This window comes from Podarcis bocagei, assembly GCF_964188305.1.
Source record: "Podarcis bocagei genome assembly, chromosome: 3".
Classification (NCBI taxonomy): Eukaryota; Metazoa; Chordata; class Lepidosauria; order Squamata; family Lacertidae; genus Podarcis; species Podarcis bocagei.
The window spans coordinates 93466608-93485630 of record NC_138127.1 but is presented as its reverse complement, the minus strand read 5'-3'; the positions used below and the strand labels follow the sequence as shown (position 1 = coordinate 93485630).

General features: G+C 45.7%; 1 long non-coding RNA gene across 2 annotated transcripts in view; it reads right to left on the bottom strand.

Moving 5' to 3' along the window:
- The window catches only part of LOC308584192, a 58826-nt gene extending 42477 nt beyond the window's left edge, over positions 1–16349 (bottom strand). For both annotated transcript variants that reach the window (XR_014006616.1, XR_014006617.1), the window contains exons 1-3: positions 16272–16349; positions 9133–9531; positions 2830–2951 (exon numbers count right to left, since the gene is read on the bottom strand). This is a non-coding gene — a long non-coding RNA (uncharacterized lncRNA). The remainder of the gene's footprint in view (positions 1–2829; positions 2952–9132; positions 9532–16271) is intronic.
- Between the last annotated feature and the right edge of the window lie 2674 nt (positions 16350–19023).

Below are 19023 nucleotides of genomic sequence, written 5' to 3'. Positions count from 1 at the left end.
TCACCAAAACAAAGTCACCCAGGAAGGCTGCAAAGTACAGAACACTGGAAAGATTCTTTCTAGAATGAATGATATGAGACGTGCAAAGTCTGCAAGGTCACCTTTAAAATAAGGAGAGCATGGGAAAAGATGCATGCCCCACCCATGAGAATGTCACTGAATTGTTTGTTTCCCTTAATAATTATTGCATGCAATTTCTTTTCTCATCTGATGGAAAATGATAGACTACACTGATATACTAACAGTACAATTCTGGAGCGACTTGGGTGGCACTGTGGATTAAACCACTGAGCCTTTTGGGCTTGCTGATTGGAAGGTCAGCAGTTCGAATCCGAGCAACGGGGTGAGCTCCCATAGCTCTGTCCTAGCTTCTGCCAACCTAGCAGTTCAAAAGCACATCAGTGCAAGTAGATAAATAGGTACACACCCCGCCATGTAAAGACTCCACAGAACGCCACTCAGGGTTTTGCAACAGCTAAGCAACCTTCTCATTCTGCCCTCCACAAGGGCTTCGGTTCCTGGTGTGGGTGCATGCGCCTGGCTCAGGAACCATGGGAACACGCTCTGCAGCTGGTCAACAGGTCTGCTCCAAGTTGGGCAAAGGCTGCAACTCATAACCCCACTTAACTAAACAGCCTTGGCCCAGTATGCCTGAAGGAGCGTCTCCACCCCCATCATTCAGCCCAGACACTGAGATCCAACTCTGAGGGCCTTTTGGCGGTTCCCTCCCTGCAAGAAGCAAAGTTACAGGGAACCAGGTAGAGGGCCTTCTCGGTACTGGCACCTGCCCTTTGGAACGCCCTCCCATCAGATGTCAAAGAAATAAACAACTATCTGACGTTTAGAAGACATCTGAAGGCAGCCCTCTTTAGGGATGTTTTTAAAGTATGGTGTTTTATCATGTTTTTAATATTCTGTTAGGAGCCGCCCAGAGTGGCTGGGGAAACCCAGCCAGATGGGCAAGGTATAAATAATAAAATTACGACTAGTACTACTGCTACTAGTACTACTAGTACTACTACTACTACTACTACTATTACTGAGAGTAAGCCCCAAATAATTCAGTAGGACTAACTTCTGAGCAGACGTGTTTAGGATTACACTGTTAGTTGGATACAATCCTAAATCTTTCTGGCTTCAACCCCATTCGGGTCTCCTATCATGTATATGCATGCAATATACATCCTGGCATCAAACTATCTGTTTTATATATATATTTTAAAAAAATAACCAAACAAACTTGCTGCTTCTGTTTTTGTTGTTGTTTGCTCAGATAAGCGGTATGAGATTACCGCTTGTCTTTAATCTGTCACGCAGTGGGTGGGAACTATAAATAGCGCAGGCAAGAATGGGCCTGTTGTCTTGGCTATACATATGATTAGTGAACATCAAGCTAAATTCATTACAATAGGCTTAATTTAATTTGAACCGTCTAAATGTTCTGTGTGTGTGTGTGTCACATTTATGAACAAATTGGGCTGACATATGCATCTAAAAAATGGATGAGAGAGAACTCGTAGGACCACACCAAGAGAGTAAAAATCAGAATGCTAATCCATGCTGAGAGACAAAACCACACACACACACATCCCACACAAAACTATAGGAAACCAGGGAAATTCTTCATATTGCTCATTGTTTGAGGCAGCAGTACAAAACATTAACTGATATCTGTTTGATGTTCCTTTCTGCAAAAATAAAAAGAAGAAAATATCTACTCTTTTATAAAGGAAATCAGAACAAATCCAACTTGCCGCCCCCCTCCCTTGCCCTCTCCCCAAAGCATTTTCCCTTATGAAGGAGGTTGGGAGACAGGACTACCCAATATGTGCGACAGAGTGGTGCTGTTCATGTCTTGGTCTTGCTCATGAGTCTGTTCCTGAACAGGGCGGGGGAATATCACAGTGGAGAAAACAAGTCCTATATAAGCCCATATGAAACTGCCCTAGGGTACAATCAAATGAAAAGATTGATGGGATTGAGATACAGTGAAATCACGGAAGAGGAAAACGACGTTTCAGCTTAACAAAATCTCCCTTATTGGAAATCTTTCCTACTGGCCCTTTGAGAACAACTGATACTTGATTATCTTCTGAGGTGGGGAGGGTTTTGTCCAGAACCCACGCAACCACCAAAGCTGCTTAAACTGAAAGTGGGTAATATGAGGTGTAAAATCTGCCAAGATTTATATATATATATATATATATATATGCTTTCGTAGATTTTCACGGGTACAGGAATGCAGGTTTTGGTGTCTTCGGGTGTCTTCCCGTGTAAGAGTTGGGGTGTCTAGGCGACGTTTCGACGAGGTCTCACTCGTCATCTTCAGGCTGGTGCTTTCGGCTTCTTGTAACAAGAAGCCGAAAGCACCAGCCTGAAGATGACGAGTGAGACCTCGTCGAAACGTCGCCTAGACACCCCAACTCTTACACGGGAAGACACCCGAAGACACCAAAACCTATATATATATATATATATATATATATATATATATATATATATATATATATCTGGCAAAATTCCCAGATTGGCAGGAGTCACTGGAGTGGCTTTCTTTTTCTTTTTGACATTTTCCCTTCCATTTTAAAGTTAACACTGATTCACAGTGAAATTCTCAAGTTATGGAAATCTTGAAGCAGTCCTAAGAAGCTGGAGGTGTCGGTGTAAACTCTTCCCCCATCCTTGTTAGTTAACCGGCTCATATAGTAGCATCTACGTTTCTGTCTTACATGATGCCCTGTCTACTGCTGGTTGGGAACAATGGAGGGTGAAGGAAGAGGGGAGGTGTGGGGTGCCATCTGATAAGTTAATGCCCTGTGGCTGCCTTACTATTAATGGTGCTGCTGCTACAATAGGGACGGGGAAACGGTCAGTTTTGCTTCTCCCAGGTTCTCATCCTTCCAGTCTTCAGTTCAGTTCTCTACATTTCCACATCATTTCCCCAAATTTATCTTTAAAAAGAAGAAGAAGAAAAAAGAAGTCCTTGTGAAAATCAGCATTTGGGTGCAAATTCCAATATGCACATTTTTGCAAAGCAACTTCTCTTAATATGTTGGGAGTTCAGCCTACACTCAAGTAGGACCATGGCAGAGAAACATGCCCGATTTGGCATGTTCTCTTCCTCCTGGTCGATCTTCCGGGAGCTTCAAAAGCTTTATTCAGCCCAAACATTACAGCGACCGATGCCAACCGACACTGGCACACTTAGGGATCCGCAGAGTTTGCACATCTCACGTGACAGGCCTCAGCAACTCAGCATTTTGGCTAATCTACTTTATTTACATATAAACACACACGGAGCAGTGCACCATGGCTCCCTCTCTCTCTAGCATCAGGCAGCAAAGAGAAAAAGAACAAGAGGACAATAGACCCACTTCAGGAAACACAGTAACACAAACATTCCTGTCTCTGTCACTTCCCACTCTGTGGAGTCAAAACATACACTGTCATGTGATAGACAAAAATACCATGACTGCAATCATAGATCAGGAATTCTAACAATATACAGTAACGCATTTCCATATGTTATTTTCACTCCTAGAATGGTAGCATTGAAGGGACCTGGAGGGTCATCTAATCCAACCCTCTGCAATGCAGGAATCTCAACGCGTGGTTCCCCATCCAGTCAAAAACCTTAGCAGACCCTGCTTAGCTTCTTAAATGTGCTAGCAGTTTTATTGTTGCACCACTAGAGCTGGACATAATCTGAGAATAGAATCACCAAAGAGTGCCACCTAGTCACTGTGATCAGTGTCTAGTGTTCATTTCACCTTTTGTAACTGATAATAGGACACCACCAGGAATAAAATAAACGACTGGCTTGATCTTTTCAGGGGCTCTGGGTAGGCTGTCCCCAGTGTCTGCCGCCCATGCCTACTATTGCTTGCCCCCTCTTCCTACACACGCTCATAGGAAGGCTTATGCAATGGCAGCAGTCTAAATGTATCTCCGAGGTCTAAGCCTTTCATTAAGAACAAAAAGATAATGAAGGAATTTAAAAAATTATCAAATAGACAGGATCCAAAGTTGCTATGGAAATTGGTTTTTCGGTTTTTCAATACACACACACTATCAATACACACACACACACACACACACACACACACACACACACACAGCACTAGAGATAATCTATGAAGCCTATTTAAAACAGACATCCCTCTTTGGTTGAGCTATGATGCATTTTTCAGTTGTATTCTTCCTTCCTGGGGAATCTTTCAGGAGCTGTATTCCATTGGTACATGGGGCCAAACATTAATTTGTATCCATAATTTGCCCTAGCATGTGCATTTGGGTATCTATTATTTTGCTGAAGAACTGTGCTACAAAATTCAGAGAAGAGCAAATTTCGAAGAACGGCCGCTTTTCGTTCTGCATATTGTTTCAGAAAGTGCAAAATAGGGAAATTTGCCTTAAAATGCAGATGGGATTGAATGGGCGGTTTTCAATGCTAGTCCTACTCAGAGTAGACCAACATAAGTTAATGGGCATGACTACCTGGGCTTTACTAGCAGGAACCACTACTGCGTATTTCTTACTCTCATAGGAACCACTTTGGTATTTTTATTTTGCAAAAATGAAAAAAGGCTGGCTCCGCTCTTAAGAGAACTGGAATAACTGCATGTTTACAATGCAAAATAAAATGAGCAAATAAATGAATAAGGGTAGAGGGAGCATCTGGAAAAGTATATAAAAAAATTATTTAATCTGAAAATTTGCTTGTTGTGAATGATGAACAAGTTGTACCTTAGTCGTTTTGAAAAGGAGCCTTTTCAACTCGGCAGTAACATAACATTACATCCAGATTCCTCTAAGCCAAGAATTTCAATGAAGATCAATTAAGTCTCTCCTTAATTTAGTGGCTTTATGCCAGGCTTTGGGCATGAAGAAGCTGGCAAAGAAAATGATATTCAATTGACTTTTGAGGATTAGATGCCAGCCAGTGCATATTAATCAGCTAATAGCATGCACCCAACAGGTATCATGGGATCTCATTAATAGTGGTATGTGATTAATGCAATGATGAAGGGAGTGACCCAAAAATTACCGTTGATGTGGGTCTGTGCGGACAAACAGTTCACAGGAGATTCACAGGCAAACACACATATCTGTCACTTTTTGGCTTCTCTATGCCATTTTTCTAATATCGTTTTGAGACAGCAAAGTGAGAAAGGGAGGGAGACAGAGAACAGCAGCATTATTAATCATAGAGAAACATTCTGTTACTCAGCAATAGATGGCTATCAAAATAAACAACACAAGAATCATTGCATAGCTGAGTTGGAAGGGACCCTGAGGGTCATCTAGTCCAACCCTCTGCAATGCACGAATCTCAATTAAAGCATCCATGACAGATGACCATCCAACCTCTGCTTAAAAACCTCCAAGCAAGGAGAGTCCACCATCTCCCGAGGGAGTCCATTCCACTGTTGAACAATTGTTACCGTCAGAAAGTTCTTCCAGGTGTTTAGCATTTCCATGGACCGCCTGAATAGAGCTTCAGACCACCAGTGGTCTACAGACCACAGATGGAAAACTTCTCTGGTAGCTGTTAATGCCCCCTGCAGAACCATCTTTTAGCCACTGGCTAAACAAAAGCCTTGAGAAAAGGTCATGTCCTTACTTTGCAAGGCCATAAAATAGCATTTTTGTTGCTGAAACCATTAATTTGGCCCCAAGTGTAGACAGATTTGGCCACTACCAACCAGGGGACAATGTTCCTTCCATTCTCCTAAAGTCAATACCAGCTCATTGGCCAAACTTCTGAAATATCAAGTTGATCCCCACGCACCTGGAAACAGCAGGCCGAAAGTCAGCCTTTTGTCCCTGTAGCCTGATATTCTGTTACTTTTTAAATATATTTTTAATATGCTTGCTTCTTTTTATTTTATTTTCCATATGTTAAATGTTGAGGTGGCCGGATGTGTAGGAACTCGTTATAAAATCTCAGCGCATCCGGAATATGACTCGTGCACTCCTATATGTAATTGCCCATGTGGAAGTTCATTTAGCAAACATTTCCAAGGTGGTTAAGTGCTTGTTAAATAAATCTTTATACGACTGCTCAGATTGCCTGTAGGCTTGCAAAGGATCCCACCGCTCTCAGAGCCATCTGTTGGAACCTGGGCCGCACTGACTCATGATGAGAAACATGAGGAACGGCTCATTCGCAAGCATACTAATTCAAATTGGCTGGAGTTGTCCGTAAGCCAGTGAAAGAATCAGATTCAGAGATGACATCAACTGCAGCAGGAAGTCTACTGACCCCAGATCTTTGGCTGGTGTGTAATTCAGTAACTCTGCTTAAAACTAAGGCTGAGGAAACAAGTTTTATTCTATAATCAATGGAGTCTGAGTACTTCTTTTTCCTATGTAGTCCACACACACAGGCTAGATCTATTGCATGTTTTTTTTGGCTGCTTGAGAAACTGGTTTCATCTGGAAAGAAAAGCTTGTAGATTGATTCTGTGTTACCCTGCAGTGTGACCATCTGAAAACATATGTAGGTAGTCTCAACAATGGTGGAGGGGTGTCTGCACACCTGCCTAATGACGTTAGTGGATGGGCACATACTGAGATCACAATTACCACTTCGTTCTTCCTTCACCTGGGCATGTGTAGAGAAGAAAAGGAAAGACTAACGTAATCAAGAGCAGGGTTTTCAAGTGTGCATCAAGACCCACCCTTGTGGGTCACAGAATCTAGAATCAATCCATCATCATCATCATCATCATCATCTGTGATACACTCAAATACTGTAATCTATTGTTTTACTTAGGGTTGCCAGATTCCTCAAAGTGAAAATCAGGACAAAATGGTTGAGCTGTTCCTGGTTTTCCCAGACATTTTGCCAATTCAGTGAAAATCACGCCCCACCCCCCGATGCCATTTTGCGGCCCAATTCCTGGATGTGTCCAGGAAAACCCAGACATATGGCAGCCCTAACTGACACACACAGCTAGATTGGTCTGAAATTCATTGGCCATTCAGAAGATTTAAGGAAGATCATCTTAACAATTGACTCTCATGGAAACACATCTGTCAGGGCTGCTTCCAGATCCTAGCTCACAGAGGATCACGCTAGCCAGCGTTCACTTTATAAAAGTCTTTATTGAGTTACAGTTTCCAATTTCAAACAGCCGTATGCAGCCCTACGTCTTATCAGCTAGACCGGCGAAGCTCCGTCTGAGTCCCCGCCTCCTGTACACCAACTTAATAACCTCGCCTTACTCCACCTTTTCCGCCTTCCCCTCCTTCTCTGGGTCCCTCTGCCCCCCGTGGTCTCTTCCTTCCTGGACTCTTCTGACGCTGACCCCCCGGACCCTTCTGTCTCCTTGCGGCGGGCTTTAGGACCTGGCTCCCTTTCCGGGCTGCTTACTCTGCCGCCTTCCTGTGCATTTGAACTTGGCGCGCGCGCCCAACCTCTCACTTTCCGCTTGACCGTTCCTTTGCTCCCCGATGGAGGTGTGGCCACTCCTGACTCATGCCCTCACCCCTGCGGCGAGCCGCCGGATCCCGATACCTGGCGCCCTTCCTCCTCACTGCGCTTTGTTGGGGACGTTGGCCCCGATTTCCAACTGCTGCTCTCTGAACCCCCTTTTGTCCCTTTTTCCTGGGGTGTCCCCTTAATCTCCCCCCTTGCTCTGGCCACTGGCGCTCCTTTCTGTGAATCCTCCGATTCACTGGAAAGACTTGGAGATCTCGGGTCGTCGTCATCGCTCATCTTTCCTTCGGACTCCTCCCCCTCGCTCTCTGTTTCCTCCCTTGCCCTCGCCTCTGCTCCTGAACCCCTGACAACATCGTTTACCTAACAAAAGGTGGAGCAAGCTTGTTATAATAATAATAATAATAATAATAATAATAATAATAATAATAATAATAATAATAATAATTTATTATTTATAGCCCACCCATCTGGCTGGGTTTCCCTAGCCACTCTGCTCTGGAGGGTAGGACTCGAACCAACAGCTTCAAGTTACAAGAAAGGAGATTCTGAGTAAACACCAGGAACAACTTTCTGACAGCAAGAGCTGTTCGACAGTGGAATGGTCAGTGACGTGCAGTGAATTTTTTCGTAGGAGAACAGTTAGGGCCAGAGGTGCCAGGTTGCAAGGGTGATTGGGAGTGGCAGTGATGTCGTTCGTGTGAGCATCATGCCTCCCTCCTTCTGCTGAGCAGAAGCTTCCCGGAAGGATGTGCTAGGGGAACATTTAGGGGGCTACCCTACTCCCCCTAGTCCACTGACCCCATACCACTGCTAGAGGGAGGTCATAGGCAGCCAAGCAACTGTGTTCAAAGTGCCAGCCTATGAAGCAGATCTGATACCCACTTAGACAATTATCCCCTTTCCCTCAAAAAAGGACAAAGAAAGGTGAATATTTGCTTGAAACATACATATGCTTCTGTGGAATCCTCTCCCCAGGGAAGTTCGCCTGGCGCCTTCATTATACACCTTTAGGCACCAGGCAAAAACATTCCTTTTTAATCAGGCCTTTGGTTGATCTGATTTACATCCTATGCCCTTTTAAAATGTGGGGGGTTTTTTTTGGGGGGGGTTTATTGGGTTATTGTTGTTTTTATTTTGATTATGTATTTTGTGGTTTCATTTTTTGATTTTCTTCTGTGAACCACCCTGAGACCCCCGGGTATAGGGAAATATTATAATAATAATAATAGTAATAATAATAATAATAATAATAATAATAATAATAATACAGTGGTGCCCCGCAAGACAAATGCCTCGCAAGACGAAAAACCCGCTAGACGAAAGGGTTTTCCTTTTTTCGATGCGCTTCACAAGACGAATTTCCCTATGGGCTTGCTTCGCAAAACGAAAAAGTCTTGCGAGTCTTGCGATTTTTTTTCGCCCCCCCTTTTTCTAAGCCACTAAGCCGCTAATAGCCTTTTAGCCGCTAAGCCGCTAAGCCTTTAATAGCCGCTAAACCGCTAAACCGCTAATAGCACTAATCCGCTAATCCGCTAATAGGGTTGCTTCGCAAGACGAAAAAACCGCTAGACGAAGAGACTCGCGGAACGGATTAATTTCGTCTTGCGAGGCACCACTGTAATAATAATAATAATAATAATAATAATAATAATAATGTGCATAAGTACAAATGTAGAAATGCTTACTAGAATTGAAATAGAAATATAATCCATTTCACCACAGTGAGACAAGTGGCCAGGTGACCAATGTACCTTCTTGGTCCAGGTGATGGTCCAGGTGATGAGGAACTCCTAGGCCCCTCCTGCTCTCCCTTTAGCTTTAAACATGGCAGCTCTTCGGTCAGATGGTGCCTTCCAATAGAGGTCTGGCCTCCAAAAAGTAGGACACCAGGGAGTCCTGTGCTTCTTCATTTCCCCACTCTCTACCTCTCTGGGAGGTTCAGAGAACAGCCTAGTAGAGCCAATGGGACACCATTTCAAATATTCAGTATGCCTTCACCTCTGTCCTATGTGTAAACCACAGACTCTGAACACAGAAGAAAGGGACAGCAATATTGGAAGACCGAAAGCTCCGGGAACAATAACCTGCGGAGAAAGTAGAAAGTGGGGTCAAGGCACGCAGAGCAAGATCCAGAAGCCTCCCCTCTGGCTTTTTCTTTCATTCTCTGAGGCTCCGGAAACGCTGAGGAATCTTACAATCCATTTAATTAGTTACCTGGGGAGCTCAGCATCTACGTGTAGGGCAAACTGTGTGGTGCATGTTTAATTATGCCCCTTTTGTTCGACTGGTTCCAAAGAATAAAAGTATCTGTGTAAGTTCCGTTGGGGTCGCTGCCCACATTATGCCATGCATAATGTTCTTGTTATATCCTGTGGGTTTTTCTAAAAAGGAAGAGTACGTCTGTTGCGTTTTGCAAATCATGGGGTCTTGGCCCTTCCACAGTTCAGGGGCAAGCCCATGAATTACACAGTTTGCTTCTGATTCCATAAAAGAATGTTATGAAGAGCCAAGAACTGCTTCTTCTGGAAGGACAAATGTATGGGGTGGGTGTGACCTGAGTTGGCAGTATATATATTTAAAATAATAAATAACATCGATAAAGCTTGGTCTGCCCTTATCCAGCCCCTCATCTGCCTATCTGATAACCAGTCAGCTTCCCCCACCTTAGTCTCCATGTTGTCCTTGTAGACCTCAGCAGGGAGGAAGAAGATGGGGACAAAGTAGAATAGGTTGGCTCCACCCGGCATTGGCTCTGGCGCCACCTGCACTTGGTCTCCTTGCCTACCAGTCCCAATAAGCACCAGCCATCACTGGTTCACTGAGGAGATGATAAGTCTCTGCCTCAGTGGGTCCTCATTCAGATTGAAGATAGAAGTTAATGTGATTGAATGTGTCTCTATAAAAACGAAGAGAAACCCCATCTTTAAAGATGGCTACCATATCTCCTTCTCAGTCTTCTCTTTTCCAGGCTAAACAAACCCAACTCCCTCAACCGTTCCTCATGCGGCTTGGTTTCCAGACCCTTGATCATCTTGGTCTCCCTCCTCTGCTCATGTTTCACCTTGTCAACATTCTTCTTATATTTTGGTGCCCAAAACTGTACCCAGTACTTCAGGGGAGCTCTGACCACAGCAGAATAAAGTAAAGGTAAAGGGACCCCTGACCATTAGGTCCAGTCGTAACTGACTCTGGGGTTGCGGCGCTCATCTCGCTTTACTGGCCGAGGGAGCCGGCGTACAGCTTCCGGGTCATGTGGCCAGCATGACTAAGCCGCTTCTGGCGAACCAGAGCAGCGCACAGAAACGCCGTTTACCTTCCCGCCGGAGCAGTACCTATTTATCTACTTGCACTGTGACGTGCTTTCGAACTGCTAGGTTGTCAGGAGCAGGGACCGAGCAATGGGAGCTCACCCCGTCACAGGGATTTGAACCGCCAACCTTCTGATCGGCAAGTCCTAGGCTCTGTGGTTTAACCCACAGTGCCACCAACTATGACTTCCTTAATCTGGGCACTATACTTCTGTTGATGCAGCCTAGAATAGCATACAGAGCTACAGTTTCCAGAATTCCCTGGGAAGAGGAATAGATTGGGAAACTAGTTCAGGAATAGCTGTTCTTGTAGGGGAACAGGGGTCTCCTAACAGCTCTTGCCACCTTTAACAGCCTACAGCTCCCAGAATTCTTTGGGGGGAGCCATGACTGTTTAAAGATGGGAAGAAAGAGAAGAGGAAGTTGAGAATGGTGAAATTCAGAAGGAATTAGAAAATGGACAAGCAGTCTGAAAGAGTGTTTCAGTATGTAGAACCGTTTAAAGCAGAACCATGTGGCTTCTTGAGTTCTTGAAGCAGCACAATGCAAGGATGAGCATTGACAGAAAGAAACAGAAGGGAAGGCTTTGAGAACCGCATAGGACAGAACTGTTAATGAAAGAGACAATTAAACCGGAGGGATTAAATGCCCTCAGGGCAGTGGACAATACTGATGTTGCAATTGAGGCAGCTGAAAGTTGCAATTGAGGCAGCTAAAACTCCACTTTGATGGCCCCGCCCCACCGAGTGTACGACTCCCTGGAGTCATCCGACGCCCAGGACCACAGACCTCTAAGCACCAAATCAGAATCCTTCTTTCGAAGAGGACCTAGCCAAAGTAATTAGGAGTTTGTCTTCAAACAGCAGCCAGCGGCCAAAAATGCAATCCCAAAGGGAGGGGCAGGACGCCTAGGGAAGAAGCCAGTGCGCCATCTGCAGGCAAGAGGGTCATTGGGAAATGGAATGCCCAAAGGCGCCACGCCCGACACACCCCACCCCCACAGGCTGGGAACAATAAGATTTCTCAAAAATGATTTCTTCTCATCTCTGTTCTTGCTCAAAGACTGTTGCAGCAAAGCAAGTGAACTAACTGTTTCTACCAGTTCATGGATGGTAGAAATAAAAGCCCTTTCTCCGAAACTATTCCTTGAGTGTCTGTTGACTCCCACTTCCCTTTCCCAGGCGCAATATTTTTCCCACCCGAGGGCAAAGCCTCATAAGGCTACAGTATCATAGTGCTTTAAATGTATGGCATGAATGTGGCCTTCATGAATCATGCTTGACTAAGATAGCAGTCTTTTTTGTCAATTGGTATGTGTGGGTGCTCAGACACCCCTGTTCCAGCCCCTATTCCCACTCCATCTTCTGAGGTCCCAAGGTGTGCATAAACACACTTTCTTCTCCCTGTGCCACAACTTTGGCCATTACTTGACTATTTAGCTGTCACGACTTATGGAGAATTTCAGAAAAATATCATTATTATTGTGCCCTTTATGTACGCTGATCTCCTGCTGCCTTTTAAAATTTCAAAATGATGCAGAGAATATGTAGCTCTGAGGAATTTCTGTGCATTTACTTCAGTTTTTTTTTAAAAAGAAATGGAAAAGATTGTATAGCTTTCTTTCTTTTCCTGGTGAGAATTGATTGCTCTGAGAATAGTTAATACCCCTGAGAGGTTTTTTTAAAGCTTTCATTTCAAATTGCTCCTAACGTTGCCTATTAAAAACACTTTTAAAAAACCCACCGAAACCTTCAGGCCTAGAGAACGGAAATCAATGGTATACCACAGATATTTTCAAGAAAAAGAAAGGTAGTTTTCCCACTTCATTTTCCCCTAGAACTGTAGCTTCACGTCAGGCTCTGAGTTCGTATCAAACGGGGGGGGGGGTACCAATTGCCTTGTAAACCTCTCCTCCCTCTGACAAAAATTAAGCAAGGCCTTTCCTGGATTTTGCCCAGCATTCGTTTGAATTTGACCTTCCATGATGGAGTTTTGTTTTCATTAGTGTTCTAGCGCAGTTATTTCAGTACCGAAGGAGCCTTATTAATCAATCCATTAATTAATTTCTTATGTTTATATGCCACCTTTTCCCCCAAGGAGCTCAAGGTGGTTCTCCCGCCCCCATTTGATCCTGTGTGAGGCAAGGACTGGCCCAAGGTGAGCTTCAAGAACATGGGCGGGATCTGTGTGGCTGTCAACTTACAGATTTGAAAATAAGGGACCAGCAGCCTCGAAAATAAGGGACCAGCAGCCAAAATAAGAGATTTTCCAACACAGGTATGTTCAACTTCTGAGCCCCTCCAAGCCAAAGGCAGAAAGCCCAGCCAGCAGCCAAATGAAGCCTCAAGCGGTGGTTCCCACAGCGCAGCAACCCGGCAAAGGGGATGCAGCAAGGAAAACCACCGTCACCTCTCCGCTGGGAAGCGCTGAGCAAAGGCGAGTCCCTAGGCAACACGGCCGATTTGATCGGCACAAGGCATGCAAGCTCCACCCCCCAGTCATTCTTAGACTTCTTATTGGGTGAGCAACACAGCCAAGCCACACAGTTGGAGCCTCCCTCCTCCCTGGCCGGCGGGGAGGGAGGGAGAGGAGCTGCTTCCTATGAAACCCAGGAAATTTAAGGGACATCATCAATAAGGGACAGCAGCGGGACACAGCGCTGGGATAAGGGACTTTCCCACCAAATAAGGGACGGTTGACAGCTATGCCTTTTCCCCTCCTGTGAAAACAATACACACTATGCAACACACTTTTGTTTTAAAGTTTAAAAATAACGCATGACTTTTACTTGGTGTTCTTGTCAGATTGAATGTACAAGACAGGCAGGAAATACTTATGTTACTAAAACATATTTACATGGCTTTGCATCCGAGACTGACTAATATTTGCAGAGTGGCTGAACAGTCGATAACTGAACTAACGGGGGGGGGGGACCACCCTCAGGCATATGACATCACAGAATTCTATACTACAACATTAACACTTTGCATAGTATTTAGGAAGCACGATTCCCACAATCCGAACCTTGTTCTCCCAGGTCAGCACTCTAACCATTACTGTAATGTTTTACTATTGCTATGGCCATTGGCTAATGTGAATAAAGTTCTCGTTCTCTCTCTCTCTCTCTCTCTCTCTCTCTCTCTCTCTCTCTTGCCATGCTTAAGGAGGGTTACTGAATGGAATTGTATACCTTTAAACCCCAAGATGAACTTTAAGGAGCCACTTCCTAGTCCTGAAATCATGTGAATTACATTGACACTCTAGGGAGACTTACCCAATAGGACTTATTTCTGAGGAAGCATGTCTCTTATTACACTGCACATCATATGATACATACGTTCAAACAGTCATTATTTTCTCATCCCTGACCCTGGTCACCCACTGCCCTGTTTCTCCTTATTTGTGCAATTAAAGAATGTCATATCCACATTTTAGGGCAAGTTGTCAGGAGTTGGCATTATCCTGGGGATAAGCTCCCTCCCATCTAGAGAACCCAACTGGGATCTGGGAAGAGAATAACTGGCAGGTAATGGATGCCTCTCGCCTCTCTTATGTATTTATTTATTTATTTATTTATAACCTTTACTCCACACTGGCCCAGTTCACTGGCCTTATCCACCCTGTTGGATGACTTCTGCTGAGAGAGGTACAAGGGGAACATAGGAGGTGGCCTTATCCTGAGTCAGACCATTGCTCCATGTAGCTCAGTACTGCTAATACTGATTGTCAGGGCTTCAGACAGGGATCTCTCCCAACCCTACCTGGAACTGCATTCCTAATCTGGAGTGCCACAGGTTTCCCCAGCCCTGTTTCATGGGCAGGTGTGTGAAACCATCCCCAAACTGCCCTGGTAGGCATTCCTCTCCATACCAATGGCGTCACCTGAGAGTCTGGGCATGTGGTTATTACCGAGCATTTAACCAAAATAAGCCCCCCCCCCTTTTTATTGCTGAAACGCAGAGAGCCAAAGGCATCAACAAAAGCAGGCGATTTAGAAAAGAGAACAGTGAAAGGAAAATGTACTTCTAACTTGGCTAGTGCAGCTGCCTCGCTGATAGCTTCACAAGCCAAGATGTGCAACTTAATTACTGCCCTGAAAGACAGGATACTCAAGACAGGATCAGATTAATGGCACGCAGCATCTTCCCAAGATTAGGTGACTTCAGACTCCAGCCAAAGGAGAAAACAAACGAAACCCTCTTCCAGGCAGAATTTTTCCTTAGCATCTCTTTGCAACACCCCTAGACACCAAGCCCCCAGTGGCCAGACAGTCAGGCAGAGGGCTTTGAAGGGCTTCTTCCCAGTGGATATTATGCCCAGAGCCCCTGTCTCCTGCCTGCGATTCTAGGACTAGTAGTCTCAGTCCATGGAAGGGAAAATGATCCACAGGGACCTGAAGTTGCTCATGGTCACTGCCTGGGAAAGGGGGTAGCAAAGGAAGTGGAGGGAGATGGCCAGATGAGAAAAAGGGCTCCTTCAAGAGTTGTATATAAGAGAGAGACTCCTGCAAGGGGAGGTGGACATATAGGAAAATCACCCCCCAAACCAGTATTGTGATTTCCTCTCACCCCAGCAGGGGTGGGGACAGGATGAAAGAAAAGGGACCGTTTTGGAGACTCTCTGCAGCTGCTACCTGGGCTCGCTCGTCAGCGGTTCTGATAATCAAGATGTTTCTCTTCCTTAATTTATAACTAGTATCTTGTAAACTTTGGCTCAACCTTGCGTTTGGCACTGCCTAGCAAAGTGCTCAGCCCAGCCCAGCTTCATGCAGCCTCACAGTTTAGGGGAGTTAGAACAATAAAACAATGAGTTAAAACAATAAATTAAAACAACAAAGGTAAAGGTAAAGGAACCCCTGACCATTAGGTCCAGTCGTGGCCGACTCTGGGGTTGCGGCACTCATCTCGCTCTATGGGCCGAAGGAGCCGGCGTACAGCTTCTGGGTCTTGTGGCCAGCATGACTAAGCCGCTTCTGGCGAACCAGAGCAGCGCACGGAAATGCCGTTTTTACCTTCCCGCCGGAGCGGTTCCTATTTATCTACTTGCACTTTGATGTGCTTTCGAACTGCTAGGTTGGCAGGAGCTGGGACCGAGCAACGGGAGCTCACCCCGTCACAGGGATTCAAACCGCGACCTTCTGATCGGCACGTCCTAGGCTCTGTGGTTTAACCCACAGCGCCACCTGTGTCCCTAACAAAACGAAGCACTAAAAGGAGTTAAGAAATAAAATGGAAGAGAGGATAAAAACAAATGCTAAGGGTTCGTTACAGAGCAGAAACTTGCCTTAGAGTTGGCCTTAGAGCTCAAAACTCTGCTTCAAGCATTCGGCAGCCATCTTCCCCTCCCGAAAAGGCGCCTTCCTATTTTCCTAGCTGTGTGGGTCTGCACTGCAATCGTAGTGCACTTGACAACTGTAACCTGTTACGAATCTGATATGTTTCCCCCAAGAATTCTAGAAATCATGAAATTATGACTGTAGTCTTTCTCCTTCCATATTAACAGGGAAACTCACTCACCTTGCCTTGGCCTGGCCTGGGAGTGAGTTGTGGCAGTAGCAACAAAGCAAAGGCCACGTTATTGGTGGCCTGCTCTGCTATACAGATGAGGCCTAGCAGAGAGCATTGTGATGAGAGCCTCTCAACCTACTGATGTCATGAACTGTGATGTCAAATGCCTTTATGACCAAGAGTTATTTTTTAAAAAAACCCACACCAGGTTCTTTCTTGGCCCCTTTACACCTGAGGTGCTCCTGGCCACTTCTGTTTTCACTCACTTATGAGGAAGAGGTAGTTCTGAGCGCTTATTGCTAAGTGCCAGTAAGAGATCTCTGAGTCACAACATTTCCCCATCTACCGTATTCTAAGCCATGTTCCATAAAGTGCACCATGTGGCTATTGGCCATTATAATCTCTTACTGCCAGCAAATTACAGATGGCCCGTTGTACTTGCTATTAAACGTAACCATCCACGAACGAGGCCAGAGTGGCATGAACGTTTTATTGGGAGAGCTAAAAAATAATTGCATATTTCATGTAAGCAGGCATTTGGACTGTCCTTCAGAAGACTCCCTTAGTTTGAAAGAGGAACAGGAGGTGGGGAAGAGGGCAGTGGCGCTTTCCTTTTCGTGCCGTGTTCCTTCCATCCTTTCCCAATGGAAGTGGCCCTGCCACTTGAGGAAGGGCCGTAGCACAGTGGTAGAGCATCTGCTTTGCATGCAGAAGGTCCCAGGTTCAATCCCCGGCATCTCCAGGTATGGCTGGGAGGGAACCCTGCCTAAAATCCTGGCGAATCCTTGCCAGTCAGTGTAGACAGGTGGGCTCAGTGGTCTTGACTTCCTGTGCCAGAAACAGGGGCATTTAGAGAGGGGCAGTGGCAAGGCAAAGAATGCCTGATAGTGGAGGAGGAAGATTAGCGAGCTTCCTTGCGGCTGCCCAGCCAGGCAGGTATTATCTGTCTCTACACAGAGATGGGGCTTCTTCGTCACCTGGCCTGCCATGCCAACTGTGCTGGGCCCAGGGGTAAACCCGAGCAACGTTGTCCAGGTCCAGTCCCGAAACCAAGGATTCTGCGAGGAGTCAGTCCAACAGGGCCAAGGCAAGTCACAAGGCAGGAAACCAGGCTAGGTCAGGCACAGGGTCAGGCAGGTACCAGCAGGCTGCAATGTTGCTCTCACAACCTGGGGTGGGGTCTGACAGCCTTTTATCTCTGTCGGGGTAACGGCTGGTCCTGATCCCCTCCCTGTCTCACCCGAAGAGGAGCACTCCTACTGCAAGTACTCAGGTCTCTCCTTCTCTCAGACCTCAGTCTCTGCAGCTTGGGAGACGTCAGTGGGTTACTAGACCCAGGGGCCGCCTCAGCCTCCCCTGACCCAACCGGTAGTGGAGCAGCTGTAAGTGATGGCCCAGCTGAAGGCAACGAGGTAATCCCTGCATCTGGAGCCAGCCCACCTGGTGCTTGTTGTAGGGGAACCTGTGCAGATTGGGGCTCTTCAGAATCAGGCCCCAGACTCGGTTCAGATGCCGCCTGAGGCAGAGGATCCGGTGCGGACTGAGACTCCTCCGGTTCCGAGTCCGAGCCTGAGTCCCAGGCCATCACACCAACAATGTCTCTTGCAGACTTCATGATACGTGCAAAGCTTTAAAAGAAGGGGGGGGGGGAGGCTAGACTTTTTATTACTGGGACTTCAGCAGCCAGCCCTGGCTGTGCAGGTTCTCACTTCCTTCTGTTGTCATGAGGTAAATCCAGGCAGACTACATGGCATTGTGGGTAGTGATGCTATGCACCTGTTCTGAGCATGCTCAGGCACATTTATGGAAGCTAGGCCCCAGGACTGATTTCTGCCCTGATCAGCCTTGCTCTTTGATTATTTTCATTTCACTAACTTGCCCTCTTGTGTTAGCAAGCACAACTGGACACACTGAGAGTATATTCTTTGTAATATATATATATATATATATATATATATATATATATATATATGCGCAGGTTTTGGTGTTTTCGGGTATCTTCCCGTGTAAGAGTTGGGGTGTCTAGGCGACGTTTCGACGAGGTCTCACTCGTCATCTTCAGGCTGGTGCTTTCGGCTTCTTGTTACTAGAACAGAGCAGGATCTCAGTGTTTGAGTTCCTATAAATACTGTTGAGGGGGTGTGGTGTATAGCCTCCAACGTTCTGGGCAGAGAGGAAGTTCCCAGGTTATTGTGCCTTTTCTTCTTTTGTTCATTAATTACTTGAGGGATATCTTGAGTGATTTCTTGAGTGATATTCTGAGTACCACTTAGGAGGGTCATTAGGTGTGGATTAGTTGCTAAAGCTTTCGTGTCTTGACCTCTTGAGCTTGTGAAGAGTTTTTCTGAGAAGATGGCTGTACTGCACTTAGTTGTGCTCTGGCTTGGCTTCGTGTATAGGGGCGAGCTGTGGTTTTGTGCCCTGTGCCAGCCAGATCTGTGTAGGGATTGCAGGGGGGTGCAGCATCCGGAGGTGCCACTATGGTTTGGCTACTGGATGGTGTCTGTAATTTATCTGTGGAGAGGGTCTGGGTTTGGGTCTGGTGTGGTTGATTGGAGATGGCGTTCTGTGTGCCTCTGGTTCTGGTGTCGGTTTTTGTGGGGAGGGCTAATTTCCAGATGTCTGGCAGGCGGGACGTGTCGTCACGCTTGTTCATGTTGTGAGGGTGTTTCTCTATCTCGATGGCTTCCATGATTATTCTCTTGTGGTGATGTTCCATGTTAAAGAGCAATTTGGAATCTGCAAAATTAATTTCGTGTCC